The 22,932-nt window shown below is 38.0% G+C and overlaps 1 long non-coding RNA gene across 1 annotated transcript; it reads right to left on the bottom strand.

Annotated features, from left to right (window-relative positions):
• Positions 1-570: 570 nt before the first annotated feature.
• On the bottom strand, positions 571-22,525 carry LOC129060535 (uncharacterized). Its single transcript, XR_008527354.1, has 3 exons — positions 22,262-22,525; positions 14,912-15,115; positions 571-924 (listed from the first exon to the last, which is right to left on the bottom strand). It is a non-coding gene; the product is annotated as an uncharacterized LOC129060535 (long non-coding RNA).
• Between the last annotated feature and the right edge of the window lie 407 nt (positions 22,526-22,932).

Below are 22,932 nucleotides of genomic sequence, written 5' to 3'. Positions count from 1 at the left end.
GATCCATTTTGAGTTAATTTACCTATAGGGCATAAGGTAAGGGTTGAATTTCACTCTTCACATGTGAATATCCAGTTTTCCTGGTACCATTTGCTGAAGATTGTCCTTTCCTCATTAAATCGTCTTGCCATCTTGTCAATTATCAGTTGACCATATATGTGAGCATTGGTTTCTGGGCTGTCTATTCTATGCCATTGTAGACTGTTTATATTTAATGTAATTATTGCCATGGTAGGATTTAAGTCTATCATCTCACTATTTGTTTTCTTTTGACTAATGTTCACTCTGTTTCTTTGTTCTTTCTTTTGCTCTTTTTATTTAGATTAATTTAGTATGTTTTGTAATTTTATTTTATCTCCTTTTTTGTCTTTTTAGTTATTACCCTTTGTTGTGTTATTTTAGTGATTGGTTTAGGGTTTATAGTACATGTCTGAACTTATCAAAGTCTACTTGCAAATTATAATGTAGTGCATATGCATAGTATTAGAACTTTTCAAGCATATATTTTCATTTTTCCCCTTCTAGACTGTATACTCTTACTGTCATTCATTTTCCTTCTACACATGGTATGAACTCCATAATACAACTGTCTTTTAATGGGATTCAAGTAATAAGAAATTTTTTTATGTTTACCCATGTGGTAACCATTTCTGATGCTCTTCATTTCTTTGTGTTGATCTAGGTTTCAAGTTGTGTTGTTTTCCATGCTGCTCAAAGAACTTCCATTCATACTCCCTTTAGTGTAAGTCTTCTGGTGATGAACTCTGCCCACTTTTGTGTGTCTGCAGAAGCGGGCTGAGTTTTAAATGCGTATGGTTCTTTCATTTCCATCTTGTAGAGGTTGCCTCATTCCTTGGTTCATGATCATCTTCCTCCTCTTCTTCCTCTTTCTTCCACTTATAGACTCTCAGGATTGCCTCAGACCTATCCAGGTAATGCAGAAGAACATCCAAGTTTAAGGTCATCTGATTAACAACCTTAACCCTGTCTGCTACCTTAATTCCCCTTTGCCATGAAGCCTAACATGTTCACAGGTCCCAGAATCTAGAATTCACAGGTTCTTGGACATGAGCATCTCTAAGGAAGGGAAATGATTCTGTCTACCACAGTGGAAATATGATGCTTAGAGGGCAAGGAAAATAAACACGGAGAAGTTCCACTAAACCCAGAATCAAGATGGCCACTGGGGAACCTAACTTTAATAAAGGCAGGAGGCCAGTGAGAAATGAGATACAGAAACAGTGGAAGGTGACAAAGTGGAAAGATCAACTTTAGACTACTCTTTTGGGAAGTTTAGCAATGAAGGGAGACAATAGTTACCAAAAACTGTGCTGGCAATATTCAGAGACAGTGCCGTGAAGATAAAAGGATTTTACATTACAGGTCTAAGACTGGGATCTGCTCTGATTCAATGTCTGAATCTAGACAATTCTTTGAAGCACTGGGGGCCTCAGTTATATCTGGAGGGAAAGTGAAAATGCTGGCCTTATCTACAGAACTATTCTCGAGAAGCAAATGAGACAAGGGATGTGAAAGCGCTTTGTAAAGTGCAAAATTCCACATACTGTAAAATGTTATTTTTGGTGGTCTTGCCTGGCCTACTGTTTCCATGTTTAGGTACCTTGGGAGTTTCTAACACTTGGGTTCATACTCAATCCAAGCAAGAGTTCACTGCCAGCTGTTCCCCAATCTGTACTAACAGCAAAACACCTTCAAATGTGCTTTCCTAAGGGAGGGCCAGAGTTACGAGAAAAAAAGTGTCTTTTACTAATATTTGGAAGTCTTATCCTATATTGATTTCCTAATTACTCTTCATCTCATAGAAACTATTATGGTCTCCACTATCAAATAATCCAACTTTAGCTTCCTCTACAGTTAACACGGAGATCGTTCCAAGACTCACTTTGCCTGGAGCAAGACAGCACCATAGTTTCTTTATTTGGTTGCTGCAAAATCCCACAATTATTAAACAATCCTTTTTTGCTCTTCTTAGTAGAGCCACCAGTTGTAACTACTTTCCTTTCTTCATTTCTGAGTTATCTTGGTTGTCATGATTGGAAACTCCTATTGTTATTATTTACGTGAACAATGCTGAGAGACCTTCCCCTGCCCTGTGCCTCCCCCAGCCTTAGGGAAACGAGAGTATTGAATGCCCAGCTTCTCATGTCCCCAGGGATCACTGTCGTCTGGGATACATGTTGCCATGTTGTTCAAATCATTGCTCAGAGGATTCTTTCCAAATGGAATAATGAATGATCCAGGATTTATGATGTTTTTAAAATACAGTAGAGTGTTTTAGTTTCACATGGTAAATCATTAGATGTTTAGATGGGAATGCATTGTTGGGAGTTAGGCCTAAAATAAGTTCACAAAACATTCAACAAAATGGTGATTTTCATGAAATTTTTGTCTGGGACAGAGCCTGTCTGCTGGCTGCAGAAATGAGGGCTATGAGAAACAGGCTAACAAAAGAATCGCTGTCGCCAAAGCACACTTAAAAACCCTTTCAGAGGAGATTTGCCATTTACTTATGGTGACAGTAGGAATTCCAGAATTTTAGACTTTTCCACCTAGTGCTTTTTATTTCTAAATATAGTTGTGTTGTGAAGTTGAAAAAAATGATCTTTGAGTTACAGTATACCTTGACTAAACTAATTATATTTCAGCATGGATTCTCAGTTGCTCATCTTTGGGAAGAATTATAAGATTTTATTAAAAACACATTCTAATGTAATAAATACCTGATAAAAAACATTTAGAATGATGCATGTAATTCTACAGACCTAGAAAAGTGGGGAGATGAAGAGATTTGGAAGCACTGACAGTATTCTGCTGCAACTGGCTTCACCCCTTTAATCAGACCTTGACTGATACAAGATAAATAAAAGTAGATGGATCACCTTTAGCCTTCTAAACATCCAATAGCAATTTCCTGACTTTATGGACTTGAGTGTCTAATCCATAAGCCGTGCCAAGGGTTTGATTTGTGGCAGAATTTCAGTGGGTGGGAAGTATAATATGTGGAATAATCTCCTCCCCTAGTAATTTCTTGGGCTTTAGGGAGCAGAGAACATAGAAAAAAAGAGAGAAGATAAAATAAATGAGGGAGATATAATTGTCCCTCTCATTTTAAGAATTCTACCTAATTTCTACTTCCCATGAGTATAGAATAAGTAGTTTTTTCTCCTTATTTAAAAAAGAATTAATTTGATTTTTCTAATTGGAACACTTTCTACCTGCTGATTACCAATTGGAGTCAGGATCATGAATAAAAGTTTTGAATTATAATTCAAGAGAATTATGTAGTTAAATAATTAAGTTATCAACAAGGAAAAAGAAAGTCTGGATGCTATGAAGAACAAATGGGGGCTGCTGGGCCTTTCTCCCAAACCCAACCCTGCAGATGTAATGCGAGCTATGAGGTGATGAACAGTCGGAAATGTTCAACAGCAGACATGAGCATGATCTCAAGTAGTCAAATGGTGGGAGGGTCCAGATGTGAGGGAACAAGGCTAGAGAGGGTCAGGGACAACAAATGGGGAATCAGCTTGGCCTGTCTTCCTAGTTGTGCTCTTTCTTCCTCCTTACCTTGCTCTGAATGGGTCACTTCCTGCACAATATAATTGTATCAGGAAAACTACAGTGCCAGCCAGAAAAGTTTATTATCAGGACAGCAGCAGAAACTGGCTGGGGGCCAAGCAGTCAACAGTAAAATGCCCTGGTGGCTGGCCCACCCTTAATGGTCTCTGCTACTCCTTTCCAATGCAAGAGTTAGGCACAACGGCTCCTGAAAAGAACGGGCACAGTAATGCCTACAGCGGACCTACTGGTAGACTCCTTAGGGGAAAACGAAGAATGTGGAAACCATGATGTGAAACCGGGACACCCTTCCCTGGGGTTGTCCTGTCCACCCACCTGGATAAGAACACAATAAGCTCAACTCTCCACCCCTCCCCACTGTTAGACATCAATTGACAGCCCAGAGAATGAAATCGAGCCCAAAGGGAACATCACCTGACATACAAGAAACTCAAGCACTGTGAAAGACAACCAACAGAGCAGTATATGCCAGAGGAAGCAGATGTCGTGGAGTAGACAGACTAATAACTGAAATTAGGAAGGTGCTCTTAGGGATTGAATACGTTCTGAGAGCTGAACAAGGATATTGGGAATGTGGAAAATGAACAACTGGCTATGAATAAATGACTTGTAGACTTACACTGTAGCCAAAATAAAGCAACAGGGATCAGATTTATCCTCCTTCCTGGGAAAACCAACAAAAGAAAGGAAGAAAGAAAGAAAAAGAAAGAAAGAAAGAAAGAAAAGGAAAGAAAGAACGAAAAAACCCAATGGTTTTCAAGAAACTGGGCATCGGGCGATGAAGGACAGCGATCCCTCAGAGATGGTGGCTGGACTGTGGGCCCCATGACTGCTTGGGCATGCATCCTGGAGAGAGCTTCCCAGTACGGTACAGGAGGGGGAACTGAGGTGGATCCCAAAGGACTGCCTGAGTTGAGAAAGAGCTAAGAGTCAGAGAGAAGAGGGTGACTAGAGTTCATAGGACAGAGAACCAGAGGAGAGAGCCACAAAGAGAGAAAGCCCCAGAGATCTACAGGGGGTTTCCAATGAATATCCCACAGTGTATTGATCAACATAGGCATGTGACAAAATTATTTGATCGCAGAGAAAGAACCATGTAAAAGAATTAGAGAGAACAGTATCTAGTCTTCACATAGGTCCCAGGATAATACTGGTTCCTACCAGCCAAACTGGAAAAAAAATCATAGATCATGGGAAACTGGGTCGAACATTCAGGGAGATCTTGCCTGAATAAAGGGCAATAATTACCCTACGTTGATCTCTACTCGAGAACCACCCAACAAATTGTAAAGCAAAAGCCAAAAGGTGCAAATCATTTACAAGTAACTAAACTACATCCCAGAATAAAGTTCAAGATCCTAAAAAGGATTAATGGTAGATTAGACATTGTGAATGAAAGATTAATGAACTTGAAGGCAAAACAATAGAAACTATCCAAAAGGAAATACAGGAAGAAACAAGAATTTTTAGAAAATTAAAACAGCATTGGTGAGTTGTGGGGTATATTCAAGTAGCTTAATATATGGGTATTTAAAATACCCAAAGGGAAGCATAAAAATATTTGAAGAAATAACACCCAAAATATTTTAAACTTTGGGAAAACTATGAGCCCATAGATCCAAGAAGATCAATGAACCCTAGCATATTTTAAAAAATGATTCTGAGGCACATTAAATTTAAATTACTCAAAAGCTGTGATAAAGAGAAGATCTTAAGTGTAACCGAGAGAGACAGATGGATACACAGTCAGACACAGACATATTACATACAGAGGAACAAGAACCTAAATAAATGGAGTGTTGTTATTTGTCTGTAGGTCAGAAGACTCAATATTTTTAAGATGCCACTCGCCCCCAAGTTTATCTATGGAGTCAGTGCAATCCCAATCAAAATGCCAGCAGATTTTTTAAAAAAGAAATTGAACTGAATTTAAAATGTATATGGAAATGCAAAAGATGTAGAATGGCATAAAACAAATCAACAACAACAACAAAAAACAAGACACAAAACACTTTGATGAAAAGAAACAAAATTGGAAGACTAACCCTACCTAATCTTAAGAATGATTATAAAGTTACAGTAATTAAAGCAGTGAGGAATTGGACTTATGACAGAAGATGGATCAATTTCTGAGAACAGAGCATCCCAAAATAAACTCACACATATAAACCCACAGAAGATGGATCTTTGACAAATGTCAAAAGGCCATGCATTTTAGAAAGAATATTCTTTCAATAAATGGTGCTGGAATAATTGCATAGGCAAAAAAAAAAAGAAAGAAACACTTGAATCCATATTTAACACTGTATACAATAATTGACTCAAAATTAATCATAGACAATGTAAAATTTAAAACTGCGAAACTTCTAAAAGAAATCATTAGAGTAAATAATTGCGACATTGGGCTAGGCAAAGATTTCTTCAATATTATACCAAAAAGATAATCCATAAAAGAACAAATTGGTAAATTAGACTTTCTCAAAATTGAACACTTTTTAAAGACACTGTTAAGAGAATGATAAAAAACAAGCCATGGGCTGGGAGAAAAACTTTGCATAGCATATCTAATAAAAATACTTGTGTCCTTGATATGTAAAGAACTCTCAAATTCTGCAAGAAAATAAGCAACACAATTAAAAATGAGAGAAGATTTGAACACTTCACCAAAGAAGATGAAAAATAAGCACAGAAAAAGATGCTTAACGCCATTAAGCATTAGGAAAATGCAAATTAAAATCGTAATGAGATACTACATCTGATACCATATCTAGCAGGCTAGTTAAAAATAAAAAGACTGATCACAGTAAGTGTTGGGAAGGATGTAAAGGAATTGGAACACTCATACACTGCTACTTGGGATTTTAAATGATGCAATGGAAAATAGTTTGGTAGTTTTTTAAAAAAAATGTTAAACATCCACCTACTGTCTTATTCAGCCATTCTACTTTTAGGTATTTGCCCAAGACAAAAGGAAAAAAGAAATATATTTTTATAAAAAGACTTGTAAATGAATGTTAATAAAAACTCTCTTCATAATAGCCAAAAATTAGAAACAACCCACATGCAGATCAACAGCTGAATGGACAAACACATTGTGGGGATCCTGCAATGGAACACCACTCAGCAAGAAAAGAAACGTATGACTGATACTCAAACGGATGGGCCGGGCACGGTGCCCCAGCACTTTGGGAGGCCAAGGCAAGCAGATCACAAGGTCAGGAGATCGAGACCATCCTGGCTAACGTGGTGAAACCCCGTCTCTACTAAAAACTACAAAAGATTAGCTGGGCATGGTGGTGGGCACCTGTAGTCCCAGCTACTTGGGAGGCTGAGGCAGGAGAATGGCATGAACCGGGGAGGCAGAGCTTGCAGTAAGCCGAGATAGCGCCACTGCACTCCAGCCTGGGTGACAGAGCAAGACTCCGTCTCAAAAAATAAAAAGGATGAAACTCAAAATAACTGCAGTCAAAAGAAGCCAGGCACAAAAGAGTATATTGTATAACTCCATTTATATAGCACTCTGAAAAGTGCAAAGTATTCTGTAGTGACAGAGAGCTCAACGATCCCACCTCCAGATATTCATGCTCTTGTGTCATCTCCTCATGTTGGATGTGGGCTGGACCTAGTGATTCCCTTTGAATGGATAGACTTCAGCACACGTGATGGGCCGTCTCTTAGGTTAGGTTACATAAAGACCGTGGCTTCTGTCTTGGGCTCTGTCTCTCACTCACTTGCCTGCTCACTTGCTCTAAGGGGACCATGCTGCCATGTTGTGAACAACCTTAGGGAAAGGCCCACGTGACAAGGAACTGATGTCTCTGTCACAGCTACATGAAGGAGCTGGGAATCAAATCATCATCTCAAGATGACTAGAGCACCAGTTGACACCTTGACTGCAATCTTATTACATAGTATACCTGCAGTACTCAAGAAAGCTATGATTGCATTTCTCATCCTTAGATACTGTGAGTCAAAAAATGTTGGTTGTTTTAATCTGCTAGACTTTGGGATAAATTGTCACACAGCAATAGATAACAAATACGCTATGCAAGGTGTCAATATGGATACGAGGAATGTTATGCTTCTCATTTTGGACAGGGGAAGACATTAAAGATATAGATGTTGTGCTTTAGACATTAATAAGAGGAATAAGCTGATATTAGGTCTTAACAATGTGTAGACAGCAGTAACAAAAATAAAATAAATAACTTTCAAACCAGTAGAATGAATATCTATACTCAAGGCAAGACAGAAAAAGAAAACCAAAAATAAAATTTATAAGTTAAAAATGTGCAATAAGATAAAACAAATTGCCTAATATTATAGTATTTGAATAAATATGAATGCTCAAAAGAAAAGAGACTCTCAGATTCTAAAACCAACAAAGGAGACTCAGAAATATGTCATTAGCAAGATTCATATTTAAAAGGATCCAGGAAGGCTGAAAATACAGCAAAGGGAATAATATACCACACAAATGTGAAACTAAGGGAAGGCAGAGTAGTAACTTTAATTTTGTGTAAAGTATAACTTTGTGAAAAATGTAAAAATGTAAAAAAAGTAGCTGTGTTTTGCTTGGGACAGATAAGTGAAGGGGCAGAGACAGGCAGAATGTGTTTGGGAAAAATCCTTACTCATTAAAATAAAAGGAATGAAGAAAAGACAATCCTTTCATAAATCACAAACTGAGTGAATTGGAGGAAAATAGATAAATGAACAAAGTTTATTGGATTTGTTAGTACATTTCTTTCAGAAAGTAATGGACAAGCAAACATGAAATAAGCAAACGTGGCTACTTCCAGTAGTGGTGCACCACGTAATTCAGACCAAAGCATATGCTGAGAACAACTAGAAGACCAGACACACAAACACACACACACACACACACACACACACACACCCTCTCTCTCACACACTCCTTGAAGAATCTGGAGAGTTAATGAGCTGGTGAAGAAGTCCTGCAGCAGGGCCTGGGGGACAATTGAGAGGAGCAGGTAACCTAGCATGGAGGCAACTTCAATCCCTGGGAAATTCTGTGATTCAGAAGGGAGCAGCTAGCGGCTGACTAGGGGAGGGGTAGAGAGCTGACAGCTCTGTAGGGGTGGAGGCCCTGAAAGCGTACTCTTTAGGAGTGATGTAGCAAAGACTAATCAATTTCAAGTTAATTTTTGTGTATTGTGTGAAGTAAGGTTTGAAGTTTGTTTGTTTGTTTATTTATTTATTTTGAGATCCAGTCTTGCTCTGTTGCCCAGGTTGGAGTGCGGTGGTGTGATCTCAGCTCACTGCAACCTCTGCCTTGCAGGTTCAAGTGATTATCCTGCCTCAGCCTCCCGAGTAGCCATGATTGCCGGCATGAATCAACCCACTTGGCTAATTTTTTCATTTTTAGTAGAGATGGGGTTTCACCGTGTTGGTCAGGCTGGTCTTGAACTCCTGACCTCGTGATCTGCCCGCCTTGGCCTCCCAAACTGCTGGCATTACAGGCTTGAGCCACCATGCCTGGCCTATGTATTTATTTTTTTGCATGTGGATATCTGGCATCATTTATTGAAAAGATGATTCTTGTTCCCATTGAGTTTTCTTGGAAGTTTTGTGTAAAATCAATTGACGATATTTGTGTGGGTGTATTTCTGACTCTATACTGTCCCATTGTCTTTTGTGTCTATGCTTATGCCAAAAATATATTATGTTGTTTTCTATAGATTTCTAAGTCTTGAAATCAGGTAATTTAAATGCTTCATCTAAGTTTACTTTCAAAACTATTTTGGCTATTCTAAATCCTTTGTAGTTCTATATAAATTTTAGAACCAACATGTTAATTTCCATGTACAAGGGATTGGTACTGGTATTCTATTGAATCTATAGATCAATTTGGTGAGAAATGACATCTGAGCAATTTTGAGTCTTCTGATACACAAATATGATGTATCTTTCAATTTACTTAGATTAAAAATTTTCTCTTAGCAACATTTTACAGTTGTCAGCGTTCAAGTCATATATATATATACACACACACATATATATACATATGCATACATGTATCCGTAAGCATTTAATCTTTTTGTTGCCATTATAGTGGTTTTAATTTCCATTGTTCATCACTGGTAATTGTGTCTTTGTATCCTGAAAACTTGCTTATCTCACTTACTCATTTAGAACCTTTTTAGGGGAGTTAATTTTTTAAGATGTCCTACCTAGACAATCATGTTATCTTCAAACAAATATAGTTCTTCCTATTCTTTTCCAAATAGTATGCATTTTATATTTTTGTCTTGAAGAAATGCTTTGGTTAGGTCTTCAAATACAACTTTGAGTAACAATGGCAAGGGTGGTCATCCTCCACATGTTCTCAATCATAGGGAGAAAGACTTTCATTTTTTACTATTAAGATTGGTGTTAATCAATCTTAACAATCTGGTGTATTAGTCAATCTGGTATATTTTTGGCATAATGCTGCATGTTTTTCTAAAATTATTGTTTTAAATTCATCCCACGAATTTCAATATGTTGTGTTTTCATTTTCATTCAGTTCAAACTATTTTCTCATTCCCCCATTCATTGTTTTTTATGTTTTTATTTTTTTTCAGCTTTTACTTTAGATTCAGGGGGTACATGTTACCTAGGTATACTGTGTGATGCTAAGATTTGGGGTACAAATGATCTAGTCACCCAGATACTGAGTATAGTATCTGACAGTTAGTTTGTCAATCCTTGTCCCCCTTCTTCACTCCTCCCTCTAGTAGTCCCCAGTGTCTATTTTTGCCATCTTTATGTCCATGAGTACTTAGTGTTTACCTCCCAGTTACAAGTGAGAATGTGGTATTTGGTTTTCTGTTCCACGATTAATTTGCTTAGGATAATGGCCCCCAATTGCATCCATGTTGCTGCAAAGGACATGACTTCATTCTTTTTTTATGGCTGCATATTAATTCTTTTTGATACATACATTATTAGATGTATGTTGTTAAATGTCTAAATATTTCAGTATGTCCCCAAATCTTTCTGTTAATGTTTTATGTTAATTATTTTGCAGTCAGAGGGAACACCTTATTGCAATCCTCTTAAATTTTATGAGGCTTGTTTAGAAGACTTGAACATGGTCTATTTGGTGAATATTCCACATGCCCTTGAAAAGAATGTTCTTCTGCTATTGTTGGGTGGAGGGTTCTATAAACATCAGTTAGGTCGAAATGCTTGACAGGGTTGTTGAAATCTTCTCTATCCTTACTGGTTTTATGTTTACTTGTCCTTGTCTGTCCGGCTGCTATAACAAATTACCATAGACTAGATAGCTTAAACAACAGCAATTTATTTTTCACAGTTCTGGAGGCTGGGAAGTACAAGATCAAGATATCAGCAGATTTGGTTCCTGATGAGGGCTCTCTTCCTGGTGTGCAGATGGCTGTCTTCTTGCCGTGTCCTCACATAGAAGAGAGAGAGCTGTAGTCCCTTTCTCTTCTTATAAGGACACTAATCCCATCTAAACCTCTTCTAAACCTAATCACTTCTCAAAGGCCCCACCTTCTAAAGCCAACACGTAGGGGTGAGGGTTCCAACATATGAATTTGGCAGGGAGAAGGGCACAAGCATTCAGTACATCACACTTGTTCTGTCAAATAGAGAGAAAGGAAGGCTGAAATTTTCAACTACAATTGTGAAGTTGTACATTTATCTTTTAATTGTTTCACCTTTTGTCGCATTTCTTTAAGTGTCATTATTAGGTGTGTGCCTATTTAGGATTTTTTTATCCTTTTGATTACCAATTTGTCATTTTGAAATATTTCCCTTTAGCCCTGGTCGTACTTTTTGTTCTAAAATCAGCTTTGCCTGCTATTAATACAGCATCTCAAGCTGTACACGTGTGTGTGTGTATGTGTGTGTGTGCGTGTGTGTGTTTGCATGGTACCTTTTTCCATCTGTTTTTTTGTATTTAAAGTGGATTTCTTGTAGACAGCATAATGATGGGTCTTGCTTTCTTTTATTCAACTTGACACCATCTATCTTTCAGCATTTATTGACATGCTTGGGTTAAATTTACCATCTTAGTTTTGTTTTGTTTGTCCTACCTGATCTTTGTTACCTTTTTTCCACTTCACGCATAGTGTAAGGACCTTATAAGGATTTCCTTCCGTAAATTCCTCCTCTCCATTGTATAATGCTGGCATACATTTCTACTTCTACATATGCTACAAACCCCACAATTTAGGGTTATTGTTTTTTGTTCTTAATAGTCAATTCTCTGTATTTCTGCTGTAGTAAGGTGTAACTAGTGTATAAAAACTATGCATATTTAGGCTGGGGGCGGTGGCTCACGCCTGTAATCCCAGCACTTTGGGAGGCTGAGGCAGGCAGATCACAAGGTCAGGAGATCGAGACCATCCTGGCTAACATGGTGAAACCCCGTCTCTACTAAAAATGCAAAAAATTAGCTGGACGCGGTGGCAGGTGCCTGTAGTCCCAGCTACTTGGGAGGCTGAGGCAGGAGAATGGTGTGACCCGGGAGGCAGAGCTTACAGTGAGCCAAGATAGTGCCACTGCACTCTGGCCTGGGAGCAAGACTCCATCTCAAAAAACAAAAACAAAAACAAAAACAAAAACAATGCATATTTAAACTATGTGGTTTTTTGATAGGTTTGAATCATGTATAAGACCATAAGACCATCACCATGACCAAGACAATGAAGATGGTCCACACTCCAGAATTCCTTATGCCCCTTTGCAATTCACTTCTCTCTACCCTAATCCCATTCCCAGGCAATCACTGGTCAGCTTTCTGTCACCATAGTTTAGTTTGCATTTTAAAGTATTTATTTAAATGGAATTAGCCACAATGAGTTCTTTTTGGTTTAGCTTCCTATACTCAGCTTAATTATTTTAAGAGTCAACCTTGTTGTTATGTATGTTAAGGATTTATTGGTGAGTAATATTCCTTTATATTGATAAATAGTATTCCATTGTGGATGGAAAGAGTTTGTTTATCCACTTATCTGTTGATTAACATCTGAGTTGTTTCCAGTTTTGGTGTGTTGCAAATACAGCTGTTGTGAACATTTGTGTGCAAATTTTCCTGTGAAAATATGCATTTATTACTATTGAGTAAAACTCAGAGAAGGATGATTGGGTTATATGGTAAGTGTATGTTTAAACTTCTAGGAAATAAACAAACAAAAGACAAACTATAGGAAACAACAGCTTTTATTATTCTAGACATCAAGCAACAAAGAACACAGATCCCTGAGAGATGGGAAATAAACAGGGTAAGTCCTACAAGTACCCTCACAAACAGCCTTATAAGAGTTTCCAGGTCAGGACACAGATGCAGGAAAGTCATACAGAACTCAGAAGACACCCTGATTTGAAGAGATGAAGCTAAAAATTTTAGAAGACCAAGGCTACTAGAGTTCATATTACAGAGTACCAAAGAGGTGATGGCTGCATAGAGAGAGAAGTATGAAAATCTACCGAGGCCTTCCTCAATTATTTATATAAGTTTTGATCAGCATAAACATATGAGGAAAATACCAAAGGCTAGCACAAAAATGACACAAAATGATTAGAGGGAACAATGTCTTGTGCTCACACGAAGTTGCAAAAAGTGCCTGTTTTTTCCCAGCCAGACTGTAAAATCTTATGACTCATGGGGCAATGGGTAGAATAGTCAGAAGGATCTTGCCTCAGTGAAGAACAGTTAGCCCCAAACTAAGCACTATCTTGGTCCCACTTAACAAATATTAGAAGCAAGATGCAGAAGAATCAAACTGTCTCCAAGTAACTTAGCTGTGTTCCAAGATAAACATCAAGAATGTATCTAGAAATATTAAAATACCTACTACAAAACAAGGTAAAATTCACAATAGTTGACATCCAATAAAAAGTTACCAGGCATACAAAGAATCAAGAAAATATAATACATAAGGAGAAGAAAAGTCAATCAATTGGAAATTGACTGATTACTGACACAGATATTGTAATTAATCAACAGACATTAAAGCAGTTATTATGACTGTATTCATATGCTCAAAAAGTTAAGTAGAAATAGTAAAGATATGAAAGAAGACCAGAAGTAACTATGTAGAGATTTTGAAAATACAGTGTCTGAGATAAAAAATACTCTGGAAGGGATTAATAGCAGATTAGATATTGCAGAAGAAAAGAATAGGCAACCTGAAGACATATCAATAGGAACTATAAAAAAATAAAATACAGAGAAAGAAGGATTTTAGAAAATGAACAGAACATCAATGAACTGTTGAATAGCTTGAACCACTTCAATCACACACGCACACACACACACACACACACAAACACATACCCCCCAGAAGGAAGAAAGGATAGAACAGAAAACACGTCTGAAGAAATAATGACAAAAACGTTCCAAATTTGATTAAAACTCTGAGCCTACACATCCAAGAAGTTTGGCAAATCCCAAGCACAAGAATATAAAGAAACTATACAGAAGCACATCATAATCTAATTTCTCAAATTCAATTAGAAAAATCAATCAATAAATAAATTCAATTAGCAATCATAAATTTTGCAAAAACAAAGTAATGCAAAATTATAAAGCAGTGAGTGGAAAAATGCAGGTTATATAGCAAGGAAAAAATATGGGAATGGCAGCTGACTTCTTGTTGAAGACAGTGCAGTGGAGAAGACAGTGAAAAGGTGTCATTAAAATACTAAAAGAAAAACTTGTTAACTTAGAATTACATATCTTGTGAAAATATCTTTCAAAACCAAAGATAAAAATAAATACTTTTTTAGACATACAAAAATAACAATGTATGGTGAGTTTGATAATGTGTGTAAGAGAAAATATAGATGACAATGATATCACAAAGGTTGGGAGAAGAGAAATAGAAGCATACTATTTTAAGCTTCTTATTTCATAGGCTACATGGTATGAATAACTTGAAGGTATACTGTGATAAGTTAAAGATGTATATTATAAACCCAAATCCACCCCCACCCACAAAATCCCCCCAAAACAATTTAACAACTAATCCAACAAAGAAAATAAAAGGATTACTAAAAAAGACTCAATCCAAAAGAAGGGAAAAAGTAACATGAAACAGGTGATCTAAATATAAAACACTTAAGATGGTATGAATATATTCATACCCTAATATATCACTTGTCATGTTAAACATTAATGAACTAAACACTTCAGTTAAAGGCAGAGTTTCTCAATGGGTTAAAAAATAAAATAGCAGCCAACTACATGTTGCTTACAAGTGACATATTTACATATAAGGAGACAGAATGGTTAAAAGTAAAGAGATGGGAAAAGATATATTTTTCAAATACTAACCCTGTAAGTTCCAAGTGGTGCACTGATGTGTCCTGTGTTGCCATAGCCAACTCAGGATTACATGGAATATTTAAAAAATTGTAAGAAAACGTAGCAAATCTGTTGTATGCCACAAAAACCATAAGCTTTCAGAAGTTTGTAGTTTCAATGTTAGATTTCTTTTGATGATGTTGTGACATTGCAAAGTTGATCTTTCATCAGTTGCTGTAATAAGAGAGCAAATACTGTGGAAAAGTTCTTGTGGTCCCATAAACAAAGGGGTGGTATCTGATTTGATTCCAAGTTCTGAGAAGTTGTACAATGCCCAATAAGTGCCGAGTTCTTAGGACAGAAATATTTATCAGTTGTTTGGACCTGTTTGATAAAACTATTGTGTTTTATTTTAGTCTTGGGCCCTCCTGACAGAATTACTGAGACACTACGGGTGCCATGAACAGGGAACATTTGGGAACCTCTAAACTAAATTTCTAAAAGTGGTATTGTTCCAGTAATATTAAAGTAGAGATTAATTTCAGAAGTGTTACTAGAGATAAACAGGAATGCTTCAAAATAAAAAAAGGCTGAAGTCACACAGAAGATACAACAATTCTAACAGCCTCAAATTCTAGTAAGCACAAACTGAGATGGAGATTACATGGAGTCAAAGAGCCAAAGTCATAATCATAATGGATATTTAAAAAACATGTCTCTCTTAATTATCTGATAAAATGACTTAATAAATTTTAAAAAGACTTGTGTTTGTTGTAAAATCAATGCTATGGTTTGAATGTTGGTGTTCTCTCCCAAATTCATGTTGAAACTTAATCCCAAATGTAACAGAATTGAAAGGTGTGGCCTCTTGAAGGTGACTGAGTCATGACGTCTTCACCTTCATGAGTGGGATTAGGTGCCCTTATAAAAGGGCTCGGCAGAGAAATTCAGGTCTTTTCACCCACTCTGTCCCTTCTGCCATGTGAGGACACGGTGTTCCTCCCTCCAGAGGGCACAGCAGCAGGGCACTGTCACAGCAGAGAGCAGCCCTCATCAGACACTGCACCTGCTGGGGCCTTGATCTTCTACTTCTCAGACTCCAGGACTGTGAGAAATACATTTCTGTTCCTTATGAATTACCCAGTCTCAGGTATTTTGTCATGGCAGCACAAATGGACTAAGATAATCAATAAAGATTAAACATGCCAACAGTGAGAAAACTTTATCTTATGGATATATTTTTAAACACTGCACCCAATAATAACTGCAAAGTACAAGTTATTTTCAAACACATGCAAAACATTTATAAAAGTTGTTGTATTATGGCCACAAAGCAAGCACATATCAACAGATTTCAATAAACTAAAAGAGTGTATATTTTGAACATAATTTACTTAAACTGAATACCAGTAATAATAGGACAACTAAGAAACAAGAACAAAGACAAAAAGATTCCTATGAGAACTAAGACACAAAATTCTAAATAATCTATGGGTGCAAAGAAAAGCGATGGTGGAAATCAGAAAATACACTGAACCAAATGATAATAAAAATGTAATATATCAACACCTGTAGGGTTCAGTTAAAGTTTCAGTTTCTTACTTAGAAGAAAATGTATGGGTTTATGTGCACTTTTAAAAAAAGAAAAAAGCATAAAATCAGTGTGTTAAGAATCTATCTTAATCAATTGGATGACAACAGCAAATTAAACTAGAGGAGAATAGAAAGATAAAAAAACGCAAATTAATAAGCTTAAATATATGCAAGAGAGAGGATCAAAAAGAGGCATAATTTGGATCTTTGTAAAGACTGAGAAAATTAGTAAACTTTGGGAAAGATTAACTAGAGGAAAGAGAAAAGAAGTAGTTAACCAGTGTCTAGAATGAAGGATTCACCTCTCTAGATCTTTTAGACATTAACAACAAAATAAAAGTGTTTTTTCTTTTTCTTTTTTTTTTGAGACGGTGTCTCCCTCTGTCATCCAGGCTAAAGTACAGTGGCATGATCTTGGCTCGCTGCAATCTCTGGCTCCCGGGTTCAAGTGATTCTCCTGCTTCAGCCTCCTGAGTAGCTGAGACTACAGGCATGCACCACCACATCTGGCTAATTTTTTTGTATTTTTAGTAGAGACGGGGTTTCACCATGTTGGCCAGGCTGGTCTCGAACTCCTGACCTCAAATGATCCACCCACCTTGGCCTCCCTAAGTACTGGGATTACAGGCATGAGCAGAAGTGTTTTTAAGAACCACTTTATGTCAGTAAGTTGTAAAACTAGATGAAATGAAACTAAAACTTATCAAAAATTGACCCCAAAAGAAATATAAGAATAATTCTATGAGTATTAAAGAAATTTAATTAAGAAAAAATTTAAAAATTTTTCCTCAGGGAAACTGCTTGGATGGTTACTTAGGCTGGTAAATTCTACCAGATACTTAAGGAGAGAATAATGTCACTATGGCACCAGCTCCTCTAAGGAGCAGGAAAACTGGGAACACTTCCCACTTTCTAGTAGCGTGACCTTGAGCGAATTACTTATCTTTATGTGTCTCCATTTCCTCATTTGTAAAATAGGATAATAATAATTACCCTATTGGGTCGTTATGAAGAGTAAATGACTTAATAGTTGAGACAGTTCCTGGCACATGGTAAGCCTGTATAAATTTTGTTAAACAAACTAAATTGTTATAATAACAACAAGATCGATCCACTAATATTTCTCAGTTCTGCCTGTGTCCCAGGGGCCATGCAGAGCATTTTATATACAGTACTTAGTTCCTGCTAAGGTAAGTATTGTAAGGCAAATTGAGATCAGAAACTGGCTTAGACACTGTATTTTCATTTCTCAGCTTGGGGCTCCCTGAACCCACCCCACTTAATTTGTAAAGCTGGACCTCCCACAAACACAGGAAGACAAGTCTCTGATTCAGCATCCTTGGGGGAGTAAATTTTACTCTTCAAAGCCACGTCAGAGAAATCTCACTCCCCTTCACCAGCAGGTGTGTCCTTGTCTGTACATTCCCGGAATGTGTTGCCTTTGAGCTGATCCTCCAGTTGGCCGACCCCCAAGACCCTTCTCCTTTTAGTCCCTACACTGTCCGTGGAGGGCTACGCTATGACCATGGCACAAGGAACCTCCTGCCCACTTGTTGGGCTCTGGTTGGGTTTAGCCAGTGGAAGCCCTGGGCAGGAGATCAGAGGGCAAGAGGAGGAAGAACTCATAGCCCGTCTTGCCCTACCCATCCATGCCCCAGTGGCATTGTTTGGCCAAGGACTATGAACCCTGTCCACTGCTTTTTCTGCTGGATGGGTGGCCTCCTCCTATGGCTCCGACTCGGACTGAGGTCTCCTCTGCTCAGGGGCTTCCCACAGTTGCCAGCCCCTCAGCCCTTCCCATTCCTCTGTTCATAACTTCCTCCTTGAATTTACAGTAAAATCCTAGCCAGGGAAAGATCCTGATGGACACGCTCAGCCTTGTGTGGGTGTCCCCTTTATTCGGAGCACAGTGCCTCTTCCAGCCCCAGCATCAGAGGTGGCTTCACACACTGCCTTTCAGCCCCTCTTTGCTTGGTTCTCTGAAGATTTCTTACTTTCCCATTTCAGCTACGGATTAAAAGGACCTGTGCTTCATTTCATCCAGAATTTCCAGATGTCTTAGGTTGAAGTTTTATCAGGAGATCTAGTCCACCATATTACTGAAAATCAAATGGAGTCTAGTAAATTACAAATATTATAATGGTAGAACAATTCTGTTCAAACAAAATCCTATACAGATTCTTAACATATAAAGTAGGGAAAAGTATGATGTCTCTGTTGCAATACAAGTGGCTTTGCCTCAATTTTTCTGTCTCTCCCTATTTTCCTAATGATGAAGTTGTGGTGAAATTATGACTAGAACTCCATGAAGCTCAGTTTGAAACCCAGTTGTCTACCTCAATTCCTTCTTTTATTAACATATATAATAAGTTATTTGCCTTCAAATACTCTGTTGGTGTACACAAGGTTCTCCAGAGAGATAGAACTAATAAGATAGATGGATGGGTAGATAGATGATAGGTAGACAGATGATAGGTGATAGATAGATATATGATTGATAGATATGTGAATGAAAGGGGATTTCTTAGGGGAATTGGCTCAAGTGATTATGAAGGTTGAGGAGTCCCACAACAGGCTGTCTGTAAGCTGGAGACCCTGGGGTGCTGGTAGCCTGGCCCCATCCAGGTCTTGAAGCCTCAGAACCAGGGAAGCTGAGAATGTAATTCTCAGTGCAAGACTGAAGGCCTGTGAACCTGGGGGGCCACTGGGGCAAGTCCTGGGGTCCAAAGGCCGGCTGCCTGGGGTTGTCATCCAAGGACAGGAGAAGAGGGTATCCCAGCTCAGCAGGCAGATCAACGCATTTGCCTTTTCTCTGTTTTTGTTCCCCCCAGGATCCCAGCAGATTGGGTGGTGCTCACCCAAACCAAGGGCAGATCTTTCCCACCCTGTCCACTCAGACACACATGCTGATCTCCTCTGGAAGCACCCTTGTAGACACTCCCAAAATAATGCTTTACCAGGTTCCCAGGTATTCCTGAATCCAGCCAAGTTCACACCTAAAATTAACCATCACAGTCAGTTAATGATAGATTTAAAAAGAACCCAGTTCTCTTCATTGCTAATAGAAAGCATTTTTCATTACATTGGATTATCGTTATAAAACATGAGACAGTAAAGACAGCAAATAAGAAAAATTTACAGGTAAGCATGAATTGGATTTTTTGGCCTAAATGTTAGAACCATGGATCATTTGATCTCTTTCACATGTATGTCCAGGATTTGAAATTAATTTAAGGATCAGTTCCAAGTTGGTGGCTTGAATGCCCCACATTTTTCCTACATCAAGTGAAAAATCTCTTTTCCTGTTACATATCTGTGATGCTGAATATTGAGTGTCAGCTTGACTGGATTGAAGGATGCAAAGTATTGTTCCTGGGTGTGTCTGTGAGGGTGTTGCCAGCAGAGATTACCATTTCAGTCAGTGGACTGGGAGAGGCAGACTTACCCTCAATCTGGGTGGGCACCATCTAATCAGCTGCCAACACCGCTCGGATAAAGCAGGCAGAGGAACTTGGAAGGACTAGACTGGCTGAATCTTCTGGCCTCCATCTTTCTCCTGTGCTGGATCTTCTTGCCGTGGAACATTGGACTCCGAGCTTTTCAGCTTGTAGACACTTGGACTTATACCACCAGTGATTTGCCAGGGGCTATTGGGCCTTTGGCCACAGACTGAAGGCTACACTATTGGTTTCCCTACTTTTGAGGTTTTGGGACCCGACTGGCTTCCTGGCTCCCCAGCTTGCAGACGGCCTATTGTGGGACTTCACGTTGTGATCATGTGAGTCAATACTCCTAATAAACTCCCTTTCATCTACATATCTATCCTATTAGTCCTGTCCCTCTAGAGAACCCTGAGCAATACAATATCTTCAGCCTTGGGCACTGGCTTATGATTTAGTGGAGTGATAAGTTATTGAGCATGGTCATTATTCTCTAGGAAGAAACTTCTAATGTCCAGATTGATATTCTGTTTCCTTACAAACTGTATATTCTAGAGGTATAGATGACAAGCTTGAAGGAAAATAGGTCAACAGTACTTAAGATAAGTAATAGTTTAATCAATTTTAAGATAGTTTCTGATGGCTAATGTGTAATGGTAATATATTACTTTTAAAATTTCCCTTCAAAATGGTATAGACATTTAGAAACTCTATTGTATAAATTCCCTTTCAGAGATGCAAATACTCATTTTATCTCTCCTCAATAGTTATGTCTATTAAAATAGGCCATCACAGAGTTTTCATATTTTCTATAATTTTTGTTGTGAACTTAGGACTTGGGAAAAGTCCCATATTACAATGTGGACTCAGGAAAAGTTGGTGTGAATTTAAACAGGGAACTCACTGGGAATAAAAAAACATAGAATCATTTTTAAAAATTATCAGTCACATTATCATCATTCACTTCATGAGTACTAGGTCCATGAAAACAAGGTAGGTCATCTCTACATTTCCCAGGTTATAGGAATCCGCCAGGTGCCTCTAGAGCAACAGCAAAAAGCAACCAATCAAAGGTACTTTCAATTTCCCATCTGCAGCACTGAAAAGGCTGGGGTTTGCAAAGGGAGTAGCTTCTGGTCCTTTTGTTTCTTAGGCATGGAAAGTTAGGGTTTTCCTTTTAATTTAGTTCTAGGAAGTTGGTGGGAGATGGCCTTAGGTTCCCTGCCTCCAGACCCCATTCTCCTGCCTCAATATTACCCCCAATACAATAAAACTGTTTTAAAACAAAAGAAGGCTCAATAGATGTTAGCATTTCTGCACCCAGCATCAGAGAGACTATAGGAAGTTAGGGCTGTGTGGGCTGACAGACCTAAAGAATGAGGAGGGACCAGGTGCGGGGGTCTCAGCATGTCCCCAGGTGGGTGCCTGTAAAGGAGAGGGAAGCGGAAGGTTGGCTGGAACTCAGAATGCTTGGGATTTGTGAGGCCACAGAAGCTGCTCAGAAAATGGTAGAACCAAGGGTAAGAGAAGACGTCCTTGAGGAGACGGGTGACAAAATTCTCAGTTAATATGTGGGGAAACTGGACATTAGCTAGACCAGAGCAACAGAACTGATGAGCAGCCCCATAGCCAGGCATCAGTCTCAGAGGAAATACTTTTGTTAAGAGTCGTAAAAGCAGTGGTTGGTGGAACTGACAAGAGTTCTTGACAATTAGTGCTTAGTCATGATAGTACTATGCCCACACAAAGAAAAAAGGGAGCTCCAAGTTTTTAAAATTAATTTATACACAATAAAGAATTACATACATACTACTATGTATGTAATTTATCCATAATAGAGCGCTAGTGACTTCAATCTCTAAAGAATTGGAAAGGCTCAGAAATTCTTTCCCCCTCCCCACCAAAAAACCCTATCTACTGCCTTTCTTCCACTAAAGCAATCTATTTTTAGGCTACAGCAGAGGAAAAAATGACTATCACTTTTGAAGTTCAGAGGATTTAAAAAAAAATTATTAGTGCCATCATCCTAATTTCTACTATTTTTTTCCAGCAGCCATGGTATTGCAGCTGTATTTTTGGTTTAAATAAGCCTTGTGGGTGAGTCTAGAAACCTCGTCACCATTTATAACATTGTTTTTATGGGAAAACGTTTTTAAATTAAAGTAACTGAATTAAAAATAAAGTGTTGAGATGAAAACAATTTTTAATAAGGGATTTCATGCTTATGCAAACATATTTTTATACAATAAAAGCATCTATACAGTCTTGGCCAGTAGCTTAAAAATAAAGCACATAATTCTTATTATTATGGTTACTTACATGTGGCTAATTACATTATTTTACTTACATTTAAATATCCCATCAAATGGTCTGTATTCATCTCTCTGTGCCTTTGAGCTCAAACTATTATTCTCCAGCAGGTGATAGGCAGAGAGCGGAATGAGATGCCACCAGGTTGGTTATGTAAGGCCCAGCCCAAGTCTAAAAGGTAGGAATAAAATCGAAATTACTTTTACATGAGTTGGCCACTTTTTAAGTTGTACCAGTGAGCATAATGGAGTAGATAGAACTCTTGAAACTGTAGAGGGTCTAACCCAGCCCGTCTCGCCCCGCCCTGCAGCCCCATCACCACATCACAATGCCTCTTTCCCACTCCCATGCTCACATAGATAGCTCTTGATTTTAATGATGGACCCTTTAAGTGTACATAAAATAACTAATGGAACAATGGATTCCAACATCGATCAGTTTGGTAATGGGAATGAGACATCAACAAGCTCATTATAATGCTCTGTCCTCAATTATTCTTTTAGATCCTCTTTATTTTCTTTTAATGTTTCATGGCAAGCTAAAGAGCTAAGAAATTGCAAGTGTGGAACAGCACATAATTCTTTTTATTATTTTAATTAAATAACACTCTCTGTGATATGTCATGGTAATTATCCCTTCCCCCTACTCTTCTTTTCCTGTTAATTTAGGTCCTAAATTCATTTCTGAACTGTGGACTTTAATAGAGTT

Source organism: Pongo abelii, chromosome 6 (genome assembly GCF_028885655.2).
Source record: "Pongo abelii isolate AG06213 chromosome 6, NHGRI_mPonAbe1-v2.0_pri, whole genome shotgun sequence".
NCBI classification, from domain to species: Eukaryota; Metazoa; Chordata; class Mammalia; order Primates; family Hominidae; genus Pongo; species Pongo abelii.
Note: the sequence above shows the minus strand (reverse complement) of the source record. Positions and strands in the feature narration are given on the sequence as shown.